Raw genomic sequence first — 24,247 nt, 5'->3', positions numbered from 1 at the left:
TACTTCCTTTGATAGATTAGAATAATTGAACTGACATAACAATACATACCATTCGTGTAATAAACTGTAAAAAAAAAGAAGAAAACAAAAAGGGGCAATGTAACTTAAGGAACGTACGTCGAGCTGCCACAGTAAATATGATTAAGTTGACGCGTGTACGTCGAATCTGCTTAGAATCGGATAGATCAAAAACACGATTAGCGAATTATGATATTTTGTCGAGTGTTTAGTAGAAATAATGTAATTGAAAAAATTCAATATATTAATTGCCTGGACGCATTAATTTCACGAGTACGAACTGTCGCGAATATGGAAAGCTCTCTCCGTGACAAGCATCTAATGCTAATCTAATTTCGCGTTTACTTACAAATTGGAAGAATTCTCTTCATCATAGTCTATGTTGATGGCATTCTCGTTGTCTCAGAGAACTTGTACAATAAGAGTTTAAAAGGTGTTTCCCACTGCGTTTTCTCGAAAGAAAGAAAGAAGATATATCAAGCAGGATATATTAGGTAGATTTTGAATGGTTTTGGAATGACCGACACGAAGCCAGCATCGACATTGACGAAGACCGAAGAGGAGGAGCTCAGTAAGGTGGAAAGAAAGCTGTCGTATGGAGAATTGGTTGGGGAATTGATTTACATTAAATATGAGGATGACGAATATGATTGATTATATTAAAATAATAAATCTTACTGCGATTTATGGATACGATGCTCTTCTTTATAAAAAGGGGAAGTTTCTCATGTTATTACCTTCTAATTATTTACATGAGGTTAGATTAGCGAATGCGGTAGAATAGTAACACGGTTGCGAGATCCGAGCGTGGTGGGGGTTGTCTCCCAGAGAAGACAAAGGAAAAAATCGAAGGGCAGTCATTATCATTTGAGGATCAAAAATAATAACACATTTAATTTAACACATTTAATCAGTTTCTTCTTCATTTACTTTTTCAATGGGTGTTTCAATAACTACATATAATGCGAGGTCCTAAGAGGACGGAATCCGCACGAAAAGGATGTCTGAACTTGCTCCTAAGGTATCTTGAGTGCCACAGACAACTACTTGACTACTTTGTATGTTTCGGGCATTCACGAAATCAGTAGCGTCTATAAAAATATTTATATGAAAGTATTCGAGTGCCTACGTAAAGCAGTTGATGTGTCAAGTGAACGATAGACGATAGTATTTTCTTACGCATTTTTAACAACAAATAATTTTTCAAATTCAGATGCAAGCTTTCATGTTGCATGAATAATGCTGTGTAGAATAAAAAATGATACACTAAAAAATGTTACTGCCATTACTGGTGAATTTCAGCTATAAAGCATGAATATCATCTGATTCGTTGATATATTGTACCACCTTAATGAAGAGCTGTTCATCTTCGCGTCTTTTTACAATTTTTAAGTTGTGAACCGGTATTATGGAATTACGGAACAATCAGCACTTGCATTAGTCAGGTTTTCTGCGTGTCCGTTTGTATCGTTAGTGATGGTATAAAGCGTTAAGACTTTTTGAAGACTGCTGGTTTGAATGAGATCTCCTGAAATTTTCTCAAACTTTGTTCAGACAACATCAAGATCTTGTACGTTTAATTAGAGTGGTTGAAATATTTCTTTTATCAGGTTTTATATTTTATTCTCATAGTATCCATAATCAATATCCTGAGAGGATAGAAGGAGGTAATATCATTTATACTGTAATTATAGTTAAATTAAAATTTGATATCAGGAGGAATCAGATTTCAGTGAAAGAGGAAGAAAGACAAACACACGAGTTAGAGAATAAAAAGAGATTTACAATGTTATGGTTGGTACAGTAACATTCACAGACATGGTGAAAATTATAATGAGGTACACTTATCAAAACTTAATCTTTTATAATTTAATGATGCCGACATAGTGATACAGTGACATTGAAATAATGAAAATTATTTCTTGTTTTATTTTCATTTATGGAAAACACGAAAAGCTAATATATTTATAATCTTCTTCTCGAAATGAAACATTTGATTTCAAAATATCTCTCAATAGTAATGTGTTACGATTGCTGATTGATTTTATAAAAATTTTCAGTGTACAAGGTGCCGATATCATGTAAACTTAATTTGTTATGTATCTTGAATTTGATACGTCCTAATCTCACTATAGTTTCAATCGAGAAAGTCATTGGCATACGATCGAAACGAGAAATCACACATACATCAATAACAATTCTTTCATATTTTCCTCAAATTGGAAATACAATTCGGTCGACCATGACTGAAAGAACATAGTAGTATTAGCACGATATCATTGTTCTAAGACTTGATCATGCGATTATTGTCATGCGCCGCGACGACCATATTTAACGTGGCCAAGGAATTCGGTGGTACTCGAAGATTAATGCTAGTTTTGCTTCCTCCTAAGGCGTTTGGATTGCCACAGACAACTGCTTGACTGCCTTGTACGTTTCGAGCACTGATATAATGAATTGCTCCTGTAAGAAAGGAAACCATATAAATTGTGTGAATACAGAAATAATATACAGAAATTACAGAACCATTGGTCTACAAATGAAATATAGAATAAAAAGCAAAGAGGGAATGTTTATGCATTTGTGGAAAATTTAAAAGTATAAAACTCTACGAAATGCACATAATGTGCAAAAAAATCCAAAGTATTCAAAGTAGAATAGTTTTACATATTCGGCGAGTGGAACAAATCGCTGTTTACGTTCCACTTTTTAGTTGAAAGAATATAATAGTCGCATAAGTATCCACAGTCTAGTCATAAACTTATGCTGGATAAGTTTCTTTTAACAACGAGTGGTGTTTGATGTGTTCATCGATGATTTAATTGACCAAGTTTTGAAGAATGTGAAAAATAAGAAATAAGAAATAACGGAGTAAGTTACCGCTCGTAACAGATACGTCTAACGTTGAGCTCTGAATCGTGTTGGTTGGATTGTTGAATTCAATTACACGACGGAAAACTGTTTCGTCTGCGTAGCGTTGGCCGGCGGTGAGGTCCCCGATAAATAGAGGTCCACGTTCCTCTGGATAGGAACTTACCTATGGAAAACAAAAGAGTGTGTAATAAAACATCCTATTTATTTTGTCATTATGTTATTTTTCTCAAATTACGACCGTAGCTCTAGATCTTACAACAGTACGTTAAAAGAGAAAAAATTTCTTTACTTGATATTTTTAATAATTTAACATTTACAAACTTTAAACTATTAGGTTTATATATGTAATTTTATTTGTTCTCTTAAATCGTATTAAATAGATTTTAGTATACAGCTGTTACGAAATTATAGTACATTTTTGAATTAATTATTAATAAACACAAGAAAGACAGGAAAAGAGAGAGAGAGCATACACACACATGTACAGAGATTCGTAGGATTTTTTTGTAAAATGGTACTAACATTATTGTATATGTAAAAGTATGAAAGAATATCATATAAACAGATTCAAAAATCTTGTATTAACAAATTATAAAAAAAAAAAAAAAAAAAAATAGGAAACAACAAGAATTTTGAGAAAATATATTTAATCAATTACACGATCTATTCTTTCTATTTAAATATTCGTACGAAAGGTATTTTATTTTCTTTCAAAGAACATTCTATCGCGTCGCGAAAAATATCTTAAACTTTGTTCAAATTATTTAAATTGCTTGAATTTAAGATCTGATTTGCTTAACTTTAATCGACTTGAAACTTTCTGACCAACGTGAACCGGTTGTTTACTTGACTTGGGATTCTTTTGAAATTTCTACGTGCATTCTCATTAATCGTCACTTCAGGACTATCGAATTCAAATATAGTTTGAAACCGCCATATTAATACTAATAAAATGCATTCCTTCCTTCGATATGAATTTCATTCGTTTCTCGTTATTATTGATATTCCGACAAACATCGCGTTCTCTAACGCCGTTCTGGATATTCGTTACTGAAAGTCAGTTCATAAAGTCAGTAAAGTACAGATGTTCCCATTCGAGCAACTTGTAGTGGTTTATTCTGATTGCCTTATCATTCAATACACTTTGGTGTCTTAGCGTTTTATGAATTAAAAGTTTAATCCTTATTTAAATTTATAGACACGAAAAATTATTATCTCGAATACGATACAAGCGTTAAGAACAAACAAGTTGGTACGAAAAATGCCAAAAGCTTGACTAAACACAATTCGTTTGAACATGACTAACGTGGGAGATGCTTTAGGGTCACTCACCGATTTTGTTTGTTGCACAGCATCGTTGCTGGTGAGTTCCACGTGTATGTTCTTGTCCTGAGAAATATCGATAGCAGAAGCGGCCTGAAGTAGTGGTAGGGCCACGATGAAAACAGCGGCAATTGAACGGAACATTTTGTATGGTTTCACTGTGACTGTGACTGCGCCATCGAGGAGGTGTACCTCTCTTTTATAGACCGAGCCGAAAGTCCGTCAAGGTGAACGTGACTTATCTGAACGGTTCTTTTGTGATTTCTCCATTGGCTCCTATCATGCTCTTCCCCCTGGAATACAAATAAGGGAAATGTTACCGGGTACAATGCCACGTATGTTATTCGTCTCACGACGATACAGGCCCTGAGCGATGGATTTTCCTGTTATGTTTCTTATTTTATTTTTATCTCTTCCTTACTGTCCCTAAAAATTATACTCATATTACTAATGTTACGTGCTGTATACTATTACAGATGTTCAGGCGTTGCATGGTTCGATTAAAAAAATGTTGAAATTACTGAAAGGTATTTAGTGATTTATAATTAGATTGCGGATATTTGTACAATTTAATATATCGCACATAACGTAGTAGATCAATGGATTACTCGATAGAATTATATTATACATAAAGTAAAATAGAATGGAATGTAAAATATTATACAATGGGAATGTAACATGAATGTAATATTAGAGTAGAATAGGATACGGGTTATTTACGATATATATTGTAATATAGAAAATACAAAAATTGCTAATGATTAAAATAATCTAGAAATCAGATTGGTAATATAAAATTACTTATACTTGTTAGTTATGCGGTAGTACTAAGTATACAAATGTTGTGTTTTCTGAAGCGGAAGTTAATCATTTTCATTCCTTAACCAATGTGTTATTGCCCGGATAAGTAATGACGTGAAGTAGATTTATTCACAATTATATAACGGGGGTGTGATATATGATTTTGTAAGGTTTCGTTCGGCAAAGACCAATCAGACTACACGCAGTGTGAAAAACAGATTACATAAATTCATCAGGAAAAGGCAATTGATCACAAACATATTCTGTATTCACTTTTCTCATACATTCACAAGTTTACAACAGCACGCACACATTCTCTCTCTCTCTCTCTCTATTTTCTTTTTTTATTATTAATAGCGTATTAGCATTATAGACTACGATGGATGACACTGATCACAGACAATAAAAGGCATGAAATAAAACGCAATCACTAACCGAATAACGATATGGATTGGTGTCATGTGGATGACGCGAAAATTTGATTTCATAATGCCTTTTAACAATTGAATGTATCGCAATTAAAAGGTAACTCCACTTTGTATACTACCCAAAAGAATTGAAGTATCCTTTGCAGTGTCACTTTGATTTTCACCGCCACCTCTTGTATTTATATTAATATCGTTATAATATTATTATTTTTATATCTATATATACATGTTTTCATTAGCGATATTCATTACAATATATTTATTATTATATTTTATTTATTACATATTATTATGACACTTTAGTACTCAATGAAGATTTTAATTTTTTTTTTTTTTTTTTAGTTACACAACCCAGAAGGTGAAGTTCTTGTAAATTCTATCGGTATATTAATCGTTCTTCGTTATTATACAATAAGATGCTTTCTTGATCATTTGAAGATCTCCCTCGTCCCGGGGGTAATCACGAACCTTTGCAAACTCTGCAGAAAAGGTTAGCAATCTCTAGTTTCCAACTGTTAGGGTAGTTTTTTCTCATGTGCATGAGGACCAAGATCCCTTAGGGATGCGTATATACCGCAGGCAGTTTTGTCTTTGTGTAACGATTTAGCTGCTGTCTGCCAACTTTCTGGGCTGTTCGAACAACTAGGCTGGCTGCTTGTGTGGAAATCTTAACCTATATTCGAAGTCCCCGTTTCCGGTAGCCACCTCGAGTTTCACAACGAAGTTCTTAATAATGCGATTACCGCACCCTTTCCAGGCCAGCCGTCTTCAACTTCGCCGTTTCTTCCGCTAATTCGATCGTTCGTCCCTTATATCGCCATCTGGTAGCAATGTTTGCCAACGAATTTGACAGGAAATTCCTTAAGGGCATTAATATCTCTCTGATTTCATTCGTTGCTCCTCTTAGTAATCGGTGTGTTTGAAAATACTGGGAAATTTTGGAATATTTTTATCCACTCGTTACGTTGCCCGTGTTCTATGTATTTTGTGTATTACCGGAAAGTGAAAGATTTAATCGTTTTCAAATTTTCGAAAATTTAAGACCGAACTGTTACTAGTAATAGATCTTTTTATTTCAGATTGGATTTAAGTGACGACAACTGGTGATGCTGCAAATTATCATTCTCACAGGTATTTATATTTTTAACTTCACTTTTATGGATAATAAGTAAAGTGAAAATTACGACTCGGGACTGGTTTGGCAACCGACTTTCATTACATTTTTATGCCATCTTAAGGATCACCTATTTGTAAGGTAAAGAGATATTTTATCTCACATGGTATTATAGAGGTTTCAGTGATCTTAATATCTTTAATTTTGTCGTAACTTTCTACGTTAACATTTTACTTTTCAATTCAAAGGTGTATTTCAAACGTTTCTATATCCTTTTTACGTAAACAGTCCAGAATACTTAAAAAATGCACGAGCATAATAAAATCGATTTTGACATAATTGAAAACAAAAAGACAATTAGATCCAAAGATATAAGCGTGTTAAAAATGGATGACATATGTGTAAAAAAATATATTTAATCCCGAAAGCAAGTAAGAAAGGAGATTTAGAAATATGAGATTGGTTGATAGCGTGTGGAACTTTAAAACTATTCTGTCATGAAACGCGGAAAATGTAACTTATTCGCAGAAACAAGTCTAAGTAATTTTCAGAAGAAAGTTACAAATGAAAAATATTAATTTCCAATCCAAATATCCGACCTTTTAACGTCTATTCTCCTCCATAAGTTTAAGTGTTTAATGAAATGACAAAAACTTATAATGGAAATGTTTTTGTCGTATTTCTCCTCGATTCTTCGTTCAGCTTTATTTGCCTTGACTGTGTGGAAGTACATTTAATGTTTGAATTCTCTCATGCTGCTGCTTTACATTTTGTTTTGGAGTAATTAATTAACGAAGGAGACTGTCGTAGGAAAAACTGACAATCCGTTGTAGGATAATGTCACTATTACTTTACTCGGATTTTATTTGTTTTAGAATTTTTACCTAACGAATGCAACAATACACATAAATCGAATGTTTCTGTTTTAAAAGGTTTGTTTAAAAGGTCACAAAGAAACCATTCAGGTCTTATTTATGCAGCGAGCCATGCTATTTAAATACATGAAGTCCAGTTGCTTGAAAAGTTACTGAAAAAAAGAAGCGGCTGCAAAGTGCTTCAACCGGCCAAGGACAAATTATTCTCATTTTGTAGTCGTAATAAGAAACGGTGTGGCCATTTACAAGACGATCCTATTTCCAGCGTTTCTTCGAATTTGCATTTTCCACGGTTTTCGTTACCAACGATAGTGTGAATCATTCCTTTCTTGGAAGCTAAATTTGCCAGCATCTTCTTTTTATCTCCTCTCAACGGGTTCTGTATAAAATGTGTCCTTAGCTTAACACTTTACATAAAATTTACACGTATTAATGGAATGCGCTATATAATTCTGGATATTATATTAATTGTTGGAAGACTTTGAGGGATTCGAAATCATGGATTATCTAGTTACATAATAGTCTTTTATGTCGTCGTCTATGAATTGCCAATTAAGAAAAGATGGAAGGTAGTAATTACTAGTAAAATATTAGTGCCATATGTGAATTTTAATTATAAATATGTTAAATGAAAATCTTTGATATAAGTGTGTATATGATTTACATTGAAATTTTTTAATTTAATTTTTGCGGTAGACGACGATAATAGCTACAATCATTAATTTTCGACGCACAACTTTCTCTTGAATAATCCATAAATTATTCAAAGTTTTACATAATAAAATTTATTGATCCACTATCTGAGATGGAAAATGGAATATAGTAGTTACATACATGTTTTGCTTTTTAGATAATAAGTATATTGGTTAGGAATTGTCTTTATTAAATATCTTTGAATAAAAAATAAATAAATACTTTTCAGATGTCTCATTTGAATCATTCCTTTCCATAAAGCATTTTCATAACTTCGATAAAATTGTATATTTTTGCACAAATTATTACAAAGCTGTATACAAACGGTATGAAATGGCTTTAGTAAATGTAGATTAATTAACAGAGTACATACTTACTACAAAGGATTCACTTTATTCAATGAGTTTGTTTGCATGCGTCAGTTCAATTCAATTACTGGATTGGCCACAGTCACAGCGTATTGGAGAACCATATTTAAAGATAAAGTGAATTAAACGTGACCTCATGAATTTGTTTATCCTCTTTGCTCTTATTTTCTTCCCCCTTTTTCATGCTTGGAATGTAGTTCGCGTGAAGAAACGATCAATTTGCGTATGAATGAAGAATAAAAGGTTTTTTAAGTTAAATGCATCTAAGTACATAGTTAGGTAAATCGAATTTCTACAGCTATTTTTATATTTTTATGAATTATCCTTTTGCATCATTTAATCGCAGCCTTTTTACGAACTCGTTTATTTCATTTAGTTTCATTATCATGGAGAATAATTTCTCTTCTCGTATTCCTGTTTCGTCACTTCGGATAATTGGTAAGTTGAAGAACAATAATATTATTAGATATAAATAATGTTTATCTATTAAAATTTAATGTGATTAAAATGCTGTTTGCTTAATCAATATCTATTTTCATAAACACTTGTCAAAATATTTATGAGTAATAACTTGATTTTTATTTTAAGTAAACTAAATCGGATTATAGTACAGATATTAGTAAAAACAAAGTCAATAAATCAAATTATATAATTGTATAAAACATATATTAATAAATTAATAGGAAAATGGTGCAATGTGGGAAAAAAGCTATTTCTTGTATTTACTGTATATACAATCAATACTTGCTCGGTAAGTCAAATAACGTTAGTCGAACAAGTTAGTCACAAAGTTAGTCAAACTTTTCCCTTTGTTTTTTGATATTTTTCCTTAGTGGATCTAAAGTACGCGATAGTACCTCATTCTTCCATTACTATATAAAGACTAATGGCGTGCCACAATATACAAGAAGTTCGATTATTCTATGCAAAGTTTAAGATTGAACTTTAAAATGTTGAATCTGAATTGGCTCAAGCAACCTTACACGAAGAAACGTTTCCGTTTACCTCTATGGAACTAAAAACGGTACTTATTTCACATTTATCCAAGAGCCAGCTATAGCAGGAAACAAAGTGGCAACAAAGTTTCTGCAGAAATACGAACTGTTCGTAGGAAGCAGCCCACGCTGCAATATGCAAGAAACCAGCGAGCGTTCGTCGACAAGTAATTGGCAGGGGAAGGCAAACGAATTGTCGATTCCTCCTCCGTTGACTTTCTTACTCTGATTAATTAGCCTCCATTCCACGAAGAGCCAGCCAAACCGAGATATCATTTCCCTCCTCGTTGTACTTTCGTTCGGACGTCATTCGCGGATTTAGTCGCGGACAGGTCGGGATTCTACTTTAGTTCCTCGTTAAATCTGGGTTAAGTGTTTCAACGCGGGGGAGTCCGGACTCGATTTGCACTGTCGTCATCGAGCTCTATAGAGTTCGCGCGCGCGTGCAGCCATCGAGAAGAAGTCGCGCGTCGCTACCTGAATTTGTTTCGAATAGCCGTCGACTCGCCGTGTTCGTCGTTACCAACCTGATGAGTAACCATGCAAACACGAATCGTATAAAAGGGATGAGCGTCGTTATGCATCGTGGCACGTAGCGAAAATCGCCGCATTGTCGGCGGCGAACACAAGCAAAGGAATTACAACCAGCGCGAATATCGTCTACAGCTTAATTGCTCGGCAAGCAGGAAATACAATGAAGGATAAAATAAAGTTTAAAATCGATACGCTTCGAATCTTAGTAGTCTAGTGGAAATTAAACATTTCGCCACTCTGTGTGTGCGAAAATTTCGTAGAATTTTTTGATGAATGCGACCGTCTCAATCACGAGTTAACAATCTCGATCGATGTATACCCCACGTGGTTAGATTATCGCCACGCGCTCGTCCAAAGTCCACGGGGTGGTTAAACAGTTGCAAAATGTTAAGGGATGATCGCTAATGGACGGGGGCGCAACAGTTGCGTGGGTGGATGCGCGTTTGATGAAGGAGCGAAGCGGAGAGTGGGGAGCAGAGACGAAAGAGGGATGAGGCACACGTAGAAGGGGGTTAGATCCCAGTACCCGTTGACGTGCCTCAGTATTCATCTAGTATCCACGCGGTGAGCAACCCTATCCGGTATTTCGCCGTAGAAACTGAGCGTGCTCTCGCGGTTCCATTGATGATCTTCGGTGAAGGTCCCGTCTTCGTTCGGATATATACAGTTTAGTGTACGTCCTTGTGCAAAATTAAATCATATCGATTAAAATCGTCTTGAGGAGAATTGATCGAAGGTGTTGCATGAGAGCCGGCATAAGGCGACTAACAGAGTAAATCGTGCGAAATTGGAATTTCAGGCAGATCCCTACTTTCCTCGATCGTGTGATTGAAAAAGCGCGGCTGTTTTTGTATTATAGGGTACCATCTTGAACGTAGCAATCCAATATGATAATATCATGATAATTTAATTTGGTGGGTTTGGTGGGTTCGATTTTTCATGAAATTGAAATAAAATTTCTCTATTATATTTGATTATGAAATGTACGCTAATTTAAAAGATTTTGGCACTTACGTTATAGACTTTTATTTTATGTATCATTATTATTATTATTAATATTCTAGGTTTGAGTATCATTGTTATCGTTAGCTGTGTTTTCTTGATAGGAAATAGGCTTCTTTATATTTACATACGTACGTGATACCAACATCAACTACTGTTTTTTCGACGATGTTAAAATTCTGTTTGTTTGAAAGTATTTAAAAACTTTCAAGAATGAAAAATATTATTTCACCTTCTGTTATTTACACCTCGTTACAGAATATAAATATCTTCACTCTTAATCTCCTTTCACGAAATTCACTGAAATCTGTTTGTAAATATCTGTATAGCCTTTCAAAACTGTTACCCTGTCTTCTGTTGGCTTCTTATCACGTTTCAAAGCACTTCATTTTGTTATAGTTTTGGTCAATATTCGAGAACTGTTTATGTATTGAATTTTGTGCCCACGTGTTGTTTTCAAGATCCACATAGCCGGCGAGAACTTATGCCAGACGGGCTATACAGTTAAGTGATCCAAGCAAACACTTGTTAACCACAATATCTTTTTAATTCAAAAACGTTTATCTATTAAACTCTAGATTATCATAACTTCCAACCTTTTGATTCAATTTAATTTTACACAAAGTAGATAAATACACATTCAGACCAGAGTGTTCTTAGTTAGAAAAATCAATCCTGTCATTTTGATCATTAATAAATACGCAAAAGTCACCATTTTCACTAATAAATATAATTACTTTTTACCATAAATCAAGAAGAGTGTCTCTCTTTATTTAAAATTCTATTTTTGTTTTTAATGTTCTATTTCATTAAAATAATAGCAAATTCTGAAGCTGTCGTTTTTTGAAACTACTTGAGAAACGGAGAAAATACTTGAGAGAAATATAAAAAGATGGAAATTCTGTTATTTCTAATTGAAACCGCTAAATTTGTATTGTTTGTATAAGATATTTCCTTTTTGAAATGAAATAATAACAATAAATTTGTACATTCTTCACGGATCACCTAATCCCATTATGACTTCTCGATGAATGTGCATAGCCTGTGTGTAATTCAGGGTTAACGGTACATCTCTTTCAATAGTTTTCATCGATCCCTCGGTTATGAAATAACGACCTAATTTATAGGTATGTGGGTTGTATGTGTCTGGCGCGGTTTTTCTTCGATCACGTCGCCGAGAAGACCCTAGGACGATGTATTCTTCGAAAGGTTTCTTTCATGAAACGCGCGTTGTTACGAATTCTTTGTTAAAAAGTTCACAGTTCATCGTCGCATTAGTAACGTAATTTCTTCGAATGCGAAGTCTGTCGTCGAATCCCTCGTAGTTAAAGCGAAGTGTTAGGTTGTTTAAAAATGTCGAATGTAATGTTCTCGAGTGATATGTTGTACATTTTGAATTTTTCTCGCGAATACATTCAGTTATGGAATTTGATGAATCATTGGACAACTTAAAATTTACGTGCAAGTTTATGGGTAAAATAGAGTTTGTTGTTGGAACATAGTTATTTAATATGAATAAGTAAAAGATGAGGGAAATTTCGATAATATGTTACAAATGGAAATTCTAAAACCTCTGTCTGTTAATAAACATAATCATCATTACGTATTATTAACGTGCATTAATCATACAATAACATACAAAGTACTCTTCCTTATATATACGCTTATGCTACTGTAATCACTGTAATCTAATCGTAGGTATGATAATACGTTTAAATAGATCAAAAAATGAATTAACGAGCGTTAATATCGTTCTTATTTTTACATTAATTAACATCATTAACATTCCACTTCTTTGGTGTCTAAATTTAGCTACTTATCCAGCATGTTGTATAAAAGGCACAATTCTTCTCGGAATCCTCAAACCAGCGGTTAATCTCTCGCGCGAAGATAAACGAAGAGATTATACGTAAGTTTGAAGTGGCCGGAGAAAATTTCGAGATGGTCACGCTGCAGCTCGTAACTTCCCAACTCTAGGGAACTTCATTCGAATGTTTCTCTCCGCGGTTCGAACAATAGCGCGGGTAATTATTAAATTAATGAAACCATCAGTCAAGCCATTTCAAGCTGGTCAAGCTTCGGAGAATGGAGTTCGTTACGATTTTCACGACTTGATACTTCGGACAAATGCTGCTTTTTTGTTTTATGCGCCGCCGCTTTTGATCCCGTGAAACGCAGACCGTGCGAATTTATACGGCGTTAATTAACGAGGGCGCGAATTAGAACAGTCGAACAAAAAACGTGGGTGTTTCGCGCTATTCTATCAGACGATGACGGTAAGCGATGGTATTCATTCGCGTAAACATTCATCAGGGATGATTAATAATTCGAAAAATCAATTTCTCCGGCGAAACGCACTGTTTCAATTTTCACCGAGCGATTCAAATGCGCATCAATGATGTTTGAGTAGCCGGTCACCGTTGCAACACGCGGACTGATTACGTAAATGACAAAAGTTAGTGCATTAAGTGTCAATAACGAGTGGTTTCCACAAAATCGAGGAAAACAACGCGTTTTCGAGCAAATTGTAAAATACACAACGGGATGAAATTATGCTTTTATTTGGTCGAATGAAATAGCTGCGATTTTTGTATTCTTTGAAAATTTATTATTTTTGAAAATTTGTATTCTTATTTTATTCCGCGGTTTTCATTGTTTTTTATTAACGTCTGTTTATTTCGATTAATTTTTATTTCAGTTGCGTTAAAAATCCCTTTGTTTTTTGTGTTTTGTTCTCTTAAATAGAATATTTCCAACGGTGAATATATTCGACCAAAGGCCAGCTTTTCAAACAGTGGAAAACAAAAAATATGTATAGAAAAACAAGGTAAAGTATTGACGAATGGTTTATGCGCGTTATTCAGATATACACAGATTACCCCATAATTGACATATTCCATATTCCAATTCGTTTTCGTAATAGGAAATTAGCACATATTGAAGAAATAAATTTAACGATTCTTTCGCTTAAGGGACAAATAGAAGAAATGTCATCAAGGCAGCTTTATTAAGAAAACTAATTTTTAAATAAATCAATAAAAAGTCAAAGATTCAATGAGTCTCTCATTCATAACGTGAAGTTTATACGTTCATTTGGCATTAGATCATAATTGAAGGAAGAAGACAATTGTTTTACATTACTTTAAATTTGTTTTCACAAATTAAACACCGCAGAGTATTGGAACAAATGAAAAGCGTTCTTTCATTAAAAGCTTTATTATTCCTGACACAATGCAAACATATACTATTCTTTTAGTCCAATAACTTACAATATTACGGCATATAATCCTTTTCTATTGTCACCTTCAACATATAATAGCTGCTATTCAAAGCTATTTACTTCAAACTATTATTACATTATATAATAATTACGTAATTAGTATATAATAATAATTATCTGTTACATTAGCTATTATTATATTATATGTATTTCAAAATCATTTCAGAGTTCGCGATTAGTCGCGATGTTTCATCAAATTAGCCTCATTAAAAATAAAGAGTCCATACGTCAAACGGGCTCGATTCATCAAAGAAAATTATTCCGAATGTTTCTTTTATGATGTCGATTATTCAACGGTCCCTGTAGACCATAGAAATGTCTTCTCTTTTCAAGCGGAGAGGGATGCATTCGGTGATACCTTCGATCGCCGGATTATTTCGCCGGAATAATGCCTCGGGCCTGCCAGGCTTTCATCTGTCTTCATTTACGAATACGTAGCCGTCGATAACGCTTTCTCTTTCCAATCGGTGAAATTATTTTCCTGAAACACAGCCAGATAAAAGACCTGCGTATAATGGAAGCGCTAAAACTAAATTGTCTCGCAAGAAATGAACGGTTTCCCACTTTGTAACACGCGTTCTATTTTTCTTCGTGTTACATCGATTATCCAGAATGTAATTCTCGTTGTTTCCCCGAAAATCCACTTTTCTGTACACACACATATATATATATGCAACTATTCGAATACTTATTATAGAAAATTTTCATGAACGTATTATGCGCGTTCTACGAAACCTATTGAAATTTCACTAATGCTGCGATGAGGCTAATGCATAATCACGTTTGATTATATTGGGAAAATTTGGAATCAATCCGAAAATGTATATAAAGACAATAGAGGAAAGATGTTTTATTTCTTTGGGATTATGTACATAGACTGAAAACGATATAAGCGATACTTGATTCTATCTTATAAGCAGTAGATATTCTCCTTACTGATAAATTTAATTAACAGAATAAAATGTTATACTATGTTCTTTCATGGTTCTTTGAATTTTTTAAAAACATTTTTGACTAACATCACTCCTGAAAAATGAATACGAAATAATGTATGAAGCATTTCATGAAACTATATCTTTTACAGTTTATTAAGTATTTCTTACAGAATAAATTTTGAAATTATTTTGAAGTTATTTTATACTATAGAGCGAGTTAGTCCGGATATTCTACCTTTATTTATAACCTAAAGTTAAAGATACATTTGCAGCAGTATATTTTTGAATTCCAAAGGAAAGAATTAGTGAATATATTCTAAATTTCTCGTTCGCAGTTCGACAGAGTTTCATAAAGGATGCCGACGTATAAGATGCGGAATAAAATTACGTGATATTTATGAGAAAGCACGAAAGGGAAAGCTGTACAGTAGTCCCTTTTCTTAAAGAGTCAATATTTCTTGCCTTTTTTTTCCCTCAGTATCATATTCGAAAGTCAGAAATAAATCTCTCCGTTTTCATTCGCCGTGCGCGTTTCCAGAGAAAAATTACGATTTATTTACATGAATATCTTGATTTACAATTTTTACCAACCACTCAGGTCGATCCCCGAATGATTTCCCGCGCAAAAAGTCGATTTGCTGCGAACTTGTCAGAGAGGAACGAGTTTCTCGGATTTTTATAACGTCGAAGGATAGCGAACAGAAGTTTGCTATCACAATACGCGGTCGGGATTTTCGAAATCTTTTGGAGTTGCTGTTTCTTCGTCGGGAAACTGCTCTCGACTGAGTTTCACAGCTGTAATTGCATTCGCCGGGACTGAAATTCGCGTCCTTCTTCCACTTTCTCTTTATGACGCTGGTCACCAGAAAGGGTTACATTCCGTGAAATAATTGCGTGCACGAGGTTACGCGACTTCATGCCACTGAGATCCCTACATTTTTCTTTTTTGTCTTTTTTTTCTCACCCCCTTTCCTTCTTTTTCCCTTTCGTTTTTTGTTCGTTGACTTTTTACACTTCCATTTTACTCGAACCTTCGCAAGGGGAGAAACGCCACCGCTTTAGTATTTTTTTTTTTTCTTCTCTTTTTTACTAACGAGCAACGACCACGAAAGTGCTGAAACACGACTTGTACGTTTCATCGTGCGACTATTCAGGTTTAATTCTCAGGAAAACGTCACCTTTTAAACCGGTGATTCGGTAGGAAGATGGTAATAAACGAGTGATATGGAAATTTAAAATGTTTAACAGATGAAAAGGAAGATGGTAGAAACAGAGAAAATATTTTAAATATGTTATTGACCGACAATGGTATTCAATAATATTACAAATATCTTATTAATGTTCTTTACCTAATAATGTTTCTCTTTATTTGTATTATTTATACTAATTAATATTAAACTATATTTTTATTGTGCCTTTGAAATCTCTTATGAGATTCATGTTATCTACTATACATAAATAGAATATAAATTTATATTAGACTCTGAAATTACAATTTTCTAAAAATAGCAGCAATTTTATTTGACAATGTAATCTTTATAATCCAGAACGTTCGAAGCTAATATCGATTATTATTTTCGTCAATATTTATTTATTAATCGTATACGCCTAATAACTTCAGATGCTAAAATTAGATTGAACAGTTTCATTTGAGGTATACTTTATATTTGCTAAAATTTAGAAATTTCCATATACATATGGATGCGAGTGTACGTTATTATTTGCATTTTAATTAACGTTTTGCCATTTTTGTTTCACGAGTAAACTAAATACAGTAATTTAGTTCGTGGTCAAAGACGCGTGGGTAGAGAAGCCAGAGGTGAAAAATTAAAATGTAAGACCGATGATAGCGATTAAATCAGTTTCATTCTGGCCGGGCAAATTCAATTTACGCGATGCACGTTTGTTTTTCGTTTATACGGTGCCCATTTTTACCGTGAAATTGGAATAAACGCATTGAGACGAACCGAAGAGAAACCATTTGTCATCTGTTTCATGGTGCACGCCACGGTATAATTATCGACCAGGTTCGTGTAATACCGCGGTTCTTAACCATCGTTGCACCTGATTCATTCTAATTACACATTTCCCTTGTTCTAATTAAACATCGTCGAAATAGATATACTCTTCCACGTCTTGTTTGTCAACTTGATATTTAGCATATAAATGAGAAAAAATAGCTGGGGATGAGATTTGTGTTAATTTGATATTCCATATAATTTTGAAATATGATATGAGAGTGAAATTATTAGGTTAACTAGGTGAACTACTTAAATTCTTATTTGTCCAATATTTAGCATATAAATGAGAAAAATATCTGGCGATGAGATGTGTGTTAATTTGATATTTTACATAGATATCCGAAAATTACTATGACATGCTCAAGTTATTAACCCCTTAATCACGACGTCGATGACCAAAAACTTGGTGTGAAAATCAATATTATTCAGAATTCATTAATATATATTATTCAAAAACTTTTAAGTAACTTCAACCTTGCCATATTTCTTTCTTTGCAGTTTAATTTTTTCTATCCGTGCCTTTTGTAACCAAATAATCCGCGGGATTTCGTTAAAAACGCATTCTGAGAGAAACTCTCTCAAAGCTTATCCTCTATCGCCGTATGATCCTCCCTTGTCGAAATTGAATCATTGCGCTCGACGGTGAAAAACTATTATTTGCACTTGGCTTCGTAGCGGCGAACAGTGGCGAAGGATATCTCAACCTGGTCTGTTTTACTTTCGGATAGCTTTCCTCTAAGTTTCCAACTTGTTATCTACTTCAACCTCGAAGGAATGGTAGGATGGAGATTTTAGATTAATCTCTTTGTCACATTCGTTAAAAATTTGGGTTAGAATCACTGGGTGTAACATTTTTCTTCAAGTGTAAAAATTTCGTAAAGTTTCTTTTAGTGATATTCCACTTCTCATAACATTTTTCGCTTCGTGATACAGTTGCGAATCATTTACAAATTTTAGACAGCAAAAACGTCAAAGAATCTGACGATAAATCTATTTAGAATGCTTAAATAGATTGCTAAAATATATTGCTTAGATAATTCATTCGTTCGAAGGAAATTTTAGAATTGTAAAGAAACTGCTTTGCGTGTCTTACATCTTTAAAAGCGTTGTTAATCTGAAATTTGTATATTATTATTAGCAACTTGCGGACTTTTATGCAAATTCACATTTTTCAGAAGATAATTTAAAGAGTAGAACGTTGGTAGAAAATTGCTTTACCAGACATTATAAGCACCATATTTCGAATATTTTATATATTTTATCACGTTATGAACATTCTGTGCAATTTTACGCTTCCAAAAATCCTAAAAAATACATGAAGACTCACAGTCTTCTTAATAACGTATCGTGTAGAAAAGGAGGAAATATTAAATGTTTTAACAAGCTACAAATTCCTCCAAATTTTTCTTCCAACTTTTATTTATCATTCTCCAGCCGATCAAAATCTCTTTCAAAACTCTGTTACTTAACCGCTTGCGAATCGATTTCAGCAGCCAGAACCCACTTCCACAATTACTTTCTACGTGTTCACTTGCTTGTTTCCGCAAACTATCGGTTGGAATCAACGCGAAATCTTCAGAGAAGAGTGCTGTGCGCAGACTGTGTCGGAGAGCCTACGCTCGAGATCTCTTTTCGTTACAAGAAAGACACGGTAGCTACGGTGGAAGAATATTCTCTTCCTTGTTTTTTCTTCTTTTTTTTTTTTTTTATTGGCTTAAAGTATTTACAATCAATTCCTCCCATGGAATTATAAATAAATTTATCGACGTTATATCGTGGCGTATAAAGTAACTTACATTGGTTGCATTAGATTAGACAATTATATTTATACATTTATCTAATCACTTCTATATAATCGCTGCTATAAATTGATAATACAATTAATTGGTATATCTGTTTACCACATTTAAGAAGAGGGTGTATCTTTTTATTTTATGTACATTAATGTCGGTATGAGTCGATTATAAAACTAATGAATTTTTTTTATCCTGTGTTAACTGTTGTACGTGTATGTTGTATGTCGTTTGATATGTCTTGTTTAACAGTGGGTATTGACAGCTCGTTATGTATTGTGTCGTTAGAGACATAGCCATGGGACATTATATATGTTGCGAAGAGTTTTTGATTGAAATCACCTAAAAGAATATGTGGAAAGGAAAAATCGATATCGTTCAACCGTCGTAGTTTCTGCAACTTCTCCAGAAATTCAGCTTCGTTTCTTTTTCTGCATGTGTCCACTGTATCGCGTCATGTTGGATCGAGAAAAGAGGTTATGACAGGGATGGTACGAGAACGGGACAGGATCCCGATGACAGGGACGGACGACGACACCGAGGATGTTGCTTTATGCCTGTAATACGTCGTTTATCTTGCGGTCTATATCTGTCTAGCCTCTTATACGAGGACGCAAAACCATCCTGTCCTCTTTTTTTTTTTTTCACGTTCATCGTACTATTCCTTGTTAGAAGAGGAAGTGGGTGTTCCATGTGATCGTTCGATTCCTCGCGTAACTCCTGGCAATATTGGGGCGAGTTGTGTCGTAGTTCGACGAGATAGGCAAAACTGGTGTAGGAGGAAAAAGTTGAGCGATGTAACGAGGTTTATGTCACTGGACGAGTTTATCTTTACCGAGGCAAAGTATGCATTGAAAAAGTGCTTCCCGTTTTTTTTCCTCTATCCGATATATTTTTTCCTTTTCGTTGCTTTTCATTTCTCCTTTTTTATCTATTTCTTCTTTTTTCGAAAAATCTCTTAGTTCTCTGTATTTAAGGTTTAGCTTACGAATATAAAGTGGAAGATGTAATTGAGTATTTGACTCGTACACTAACGGGGATATAGTAGGATACCTACTGTATGTAAAGTATGATATTTCATGTAAATACTTTTATTTTTTAGTTATTATAAATTTACCATTTCTTTAATATCGTTACAGACGAAATATTAAACAAAATAAAACTTGTTAGAGTTGTTCGATAAATATGCAACGAGTAAATGTTCTAACGCTTGTGGCCAGCAGTGTGGATTTCTTATTTGTTTCTTGAAGCATATTCCTGCAGAATAAATCGTGGTACTTAAAACAAATTGTAAGGAGAAAATAACTTTTTATCCTGTGAAGCTTCGTTATCCGGAAAGAATAAATTACAAGCTCAATTGGATATGCACGTGTTTGATTAGTACTTTGCGTGAGTAAATCTTTTAACTACAAATCGCTACAGTAATTTTTCCTGCGTACGATGTTAGAGATCGACGTAATAGCTCTTGCAACTGTACCGAATAGTAATCTGCATCGTGTCAAATGCAGAGACAGATATAGCAGCGATTTGTAGCGAAAATAATTATCCAAAGTATCAACCAGATTGGATTTCATCGTTTAATTGCATTTTGAAAAAATACAATAAATGGAATTTTTTCTAATAAACGAGGCATCGTATGGTAGAAAATTATTCTGTTAATCTGATGGTATAGAATTTTAGGGATAGAATATTAATTGAATCTTCTAATGCATCGCGATTATATCAGGGTTTATGACATAGCTTTTATGCACATGCATATAAAACAAAATCTGAAGATTATTTAATTCGTTACATATTTTAACACGTGTATTAAACAGATTTTAGAGACTTAATTATTTTATTTTATCTTGACTAATGGCACACGCTTCTAACGAGAGTTCGGAAAGTTGGATTTTTTAAACATAGAGATATAACGATGGTTCATATTTCCTGAAGTGGTTGGTTAGGCACAAAACCTTGCGTATCTATTTCATCTGACAAAATTTATATTTTATGTTAATTTTTTTCGTTATTGCGAGTAACGAAATTTTTCTAGGAAAAATTTCCAAACCTTATTGTATTATGCTGAAACGATTGCATTTATTATAATTACAGAAATGCATTATACGGCTTTGAATTAATTATCCGAAGTTACTTAATATTTATTTTTATTACTTCGCCAGAATTACTCAATATATGAAGCACTCCTTTATCATTGAGATAAAATATAACAAAAAATATAATTACATAAATATTAAGACTTCTATCAGAGGTATCATTAATTAATTAAAGTACATACAAGAATTTCCAATGATTGCTTCTATGCTGATTTATTTGAATTTGGTAAAACCAAATTTTCTTTAGATAATTTTCAGAAATTAACAGTTAAGCCTTTACTCTTCTTGTACATTTGCTCATTTACATTGCATTAATTAATCGTATGATGTAGTACGTTTCTTTAATGGAAATTAAATTCACCGTCGGTAAGTTCTAGTACGAAAATTACATCAAATAGAATAATATAACGTCGTGCTTCATTATACATATATATATAATACAAATAACATCCATTACCATACATTCGACATCATGTTATTCGTATAATTTATAGTGCATACTTACATAAAAATAGAAAACACCGAACCATGTGTTCTGAACGAAAGACTTGTGAATAAAATCAATTTAAATGTCTTAGAATCATTTAATTGACGTATTATATTGAGAATTATAGATTTTCTTTATTTTTAAGATTGAAAACATTAAATTATTTAAATATCTTTATAAAGTATTAGGTATAAAGTATTGACATGTTTCACAAGTATATAAGAAATTTTTGTCTTGTACATATATTTATTAAAAAATGTTACATTACGAACCCTGTTTTGTAATAGGACGAATATTTAATTGTAAATATACATAATATATTTTAAACGTCGAGGGATATTCACATAATTAGCAGACAAACAATTCGATATTTTATTTTAATATTCATAAATTTAACACAGTTTTGGATATTCATATATTCTATTATTTTCCCGTTGTTGTATCTTACCTCTGTTGGAATTCATCTATTGTGTCGGAAAGCTAGAATATCAGTTTTTTTTAACGAGATGCATTGAAGGCACATGTTGCGTTAAATGAAATTATCTTCTCATTGCCTGCAGGCTAACACACGTTAAAAACGAGTAACAACTGGCAAACAAAGAGTATGATGCGCTCACTTTATTCATTTACAGGTATACCATCGCACCATTTTCAATCTGATCTTATTAAATTTGTGAAAAAGGAAATTTATAATATTCAAAGCTAAAACTATTTTGCCATAGTCTATTACTATATAATATCGAAATTTCATTTTTTGATAACTTACACAGATACATTCTTTTATAATCTTTCATAATAATACCAACCAATTCAAATATTCAATAAATAAATAATTGAATTTAATTAAATGAATTGTATTTTGGAAAAATTTATTGCGCGAATACAGGGCACAAGAGATTTCATTAACGAACGTTAAAGTTGTTCACCGTTACGTTAAATTAATTCATCTCCGGTCACACAGTTTTAATTACAAAAAAATTCGTTAATTCTCCAGGATTTAATTTTGAAAACAAACAACTATCTATATAGATATATATGAATTTTAGATAAAACACTCGCTGTAAATTAAAGGTCCATATGTGTATGTATCCTTGTGATAACAGGGTTACGTTACTGAATACTTTTTTCATTTTTAATACGCACAAACAATATTTTAAATCCTCGAAGTTTAAATAATTAACAATTTTCTACTTCACTTATTTGATCCCGAAATGTTTACATTTTTCAGTTGAACCATTCAGGAGCTAAACACTCTTTGAGAAATTCTCTAATAAATTGTTTACTCTAACTGTTTACTTTAACTGTTTTTGAGAACATAATTTAAAGAGTAGAACCTCGGTAGAAAATTGTTCTACCAAGCATTATAAGAAGCGCCATATTTCGTATATTTCACATTGTTGTGTATATTTAATAATTATTTACTCGTATAATTCCTTTACCACATTTACTCCATTTCCACAAAGCAAACAATTACTTTCGATAAAATAGATCAATATACAGTGGCTACAAAAACTATTTACACGTAGGTACCATTATTTCCCTATCAATCGTTTTCTTATCAGGTTCTACATTTCACTTCCACAACATCAAATATCTGTAGTCGCAAGTATTACTACGTGATACCAAATTTCATGTACTTGAATCTCATTAATTATTATGTAAAGCCAATTATTTTGTAGTCATCATGCTAACTTCTGTGCGACTCAATTATGCCACTTCTTTGGCATAACTTCGACGATATTAGTGCGTATAATTAAACGATCGTCGTTCACTCGCAAAGAACGGAAACAACGAAGGAGAATCGATAAATCACACGTTAAATCTTCGATTCGATTCTAGATGCTTAAACACAGCAGATGCTTTCCACAGCTTCCAGACTCGAGCGATTTACAAATTTTCATAGTAACTTCCGATCTATGCGAACAAGCAGACTTCGCCAGAGGTAGAGTTTATCTTTTGAAAACGTGTTTCCGAACGGAAATTATGTTATTCCGTAAATTTCCGGTGGCAGTGGCGATGCAAGACCGATGAAGATCAGCTTGCATTCAGTATGCCGGTGAATTTGCGTAAGTGGAAAATCGTCGGAGCAGACAGGCTCATAGACAGGTTAGATCAACCGTGATACAGCTGTTAATGACGCCGCCAGTTGCGTTAATTACCGGCGAGTATATACATTAAAAATTTCATTACCTCGTCGTATCTACTCCGATGATTCGAAAATGACACGGAGATGAACATAGAAATTATGCGACACAATTTTCTGCTCTTTTTCCCTCTTAAATAAAGATCCTGCTAGATTTAACAACAAACTTTGTAAATGCGGCAGCTTATATAAAGTACATTTTAATTAACGAGAAAAAAGCTGGCGTTAATAGCATTTAGTAAATTTATGGACGTTTAATGAGCAAAGTTGAAATACGATAAAAAATGTAGGGTCAAGTATTTGTTACATAATTAGTATACAATTTATTGCGCATGATTAAATGATTGTGTTATCATTTTTCCCTTTTTCCTTTAAACGTAATGCATAGTATAAATAATTAGAACGAGCAATAACTATATATGATTTATCATAATGGAATTAATTTATATCTGATGATAACTCAAACC

General features: G+C 33.2%; 1 protein-coding gene and 1 pseudogene across 7 annotated transcripts in view; one reads left to right on the top strand and one right to left on the bottom strand.

The window, feature by feature from the left end:
* Positions 1–24,247, top strand: part of LOC126913986 (uncharacterized) — a 215,228-nt gene that overhangs the window by 34,492 nt on the left and 156,489 nt on the right. Inside the window, exon 2 of one of the 7 annotated variants that reach the window (XR_007709533.1) lies at positions 6,524–6,575. The gene's annotated coding sequence lies outside the window, so the exon portion shown is untranslated. Of the gene's footprint in view, positions 1–6,523; positions 6,576–9,328; positions 10,938–24,247 lie in introns of those variants that run through there. The other 6 variants (XM_050717334.1, XR_007709537.1, XR_007709532.1 and 3 more) reach the window with 6 other exon arrangements.
* LOC126914237 (uncharacterized) lies at positions 1,781–8,598 on the bottom strand (annotated as a pseudogene).

This window comes from Bombus affinis, chromosome 3 (assembly GCF_024516045.1).
Source record: "Bombus affinis isolate iyBomAffi1 chromosome 3, iyBomAffi1.2, whole genome shotgun sequence".
Classification (NCBI taxonomy): Eukaryota; Metazoa; Arthropoda; class Insecta; order Hymenoptera; family Apidae; genus Bombus; species Bombus affinis.
The sequence above is the reverse complement of the archived record's forward strand: the minus strand, read 5'-3'. Positions and strand labels throughout refer to the sequence as shown.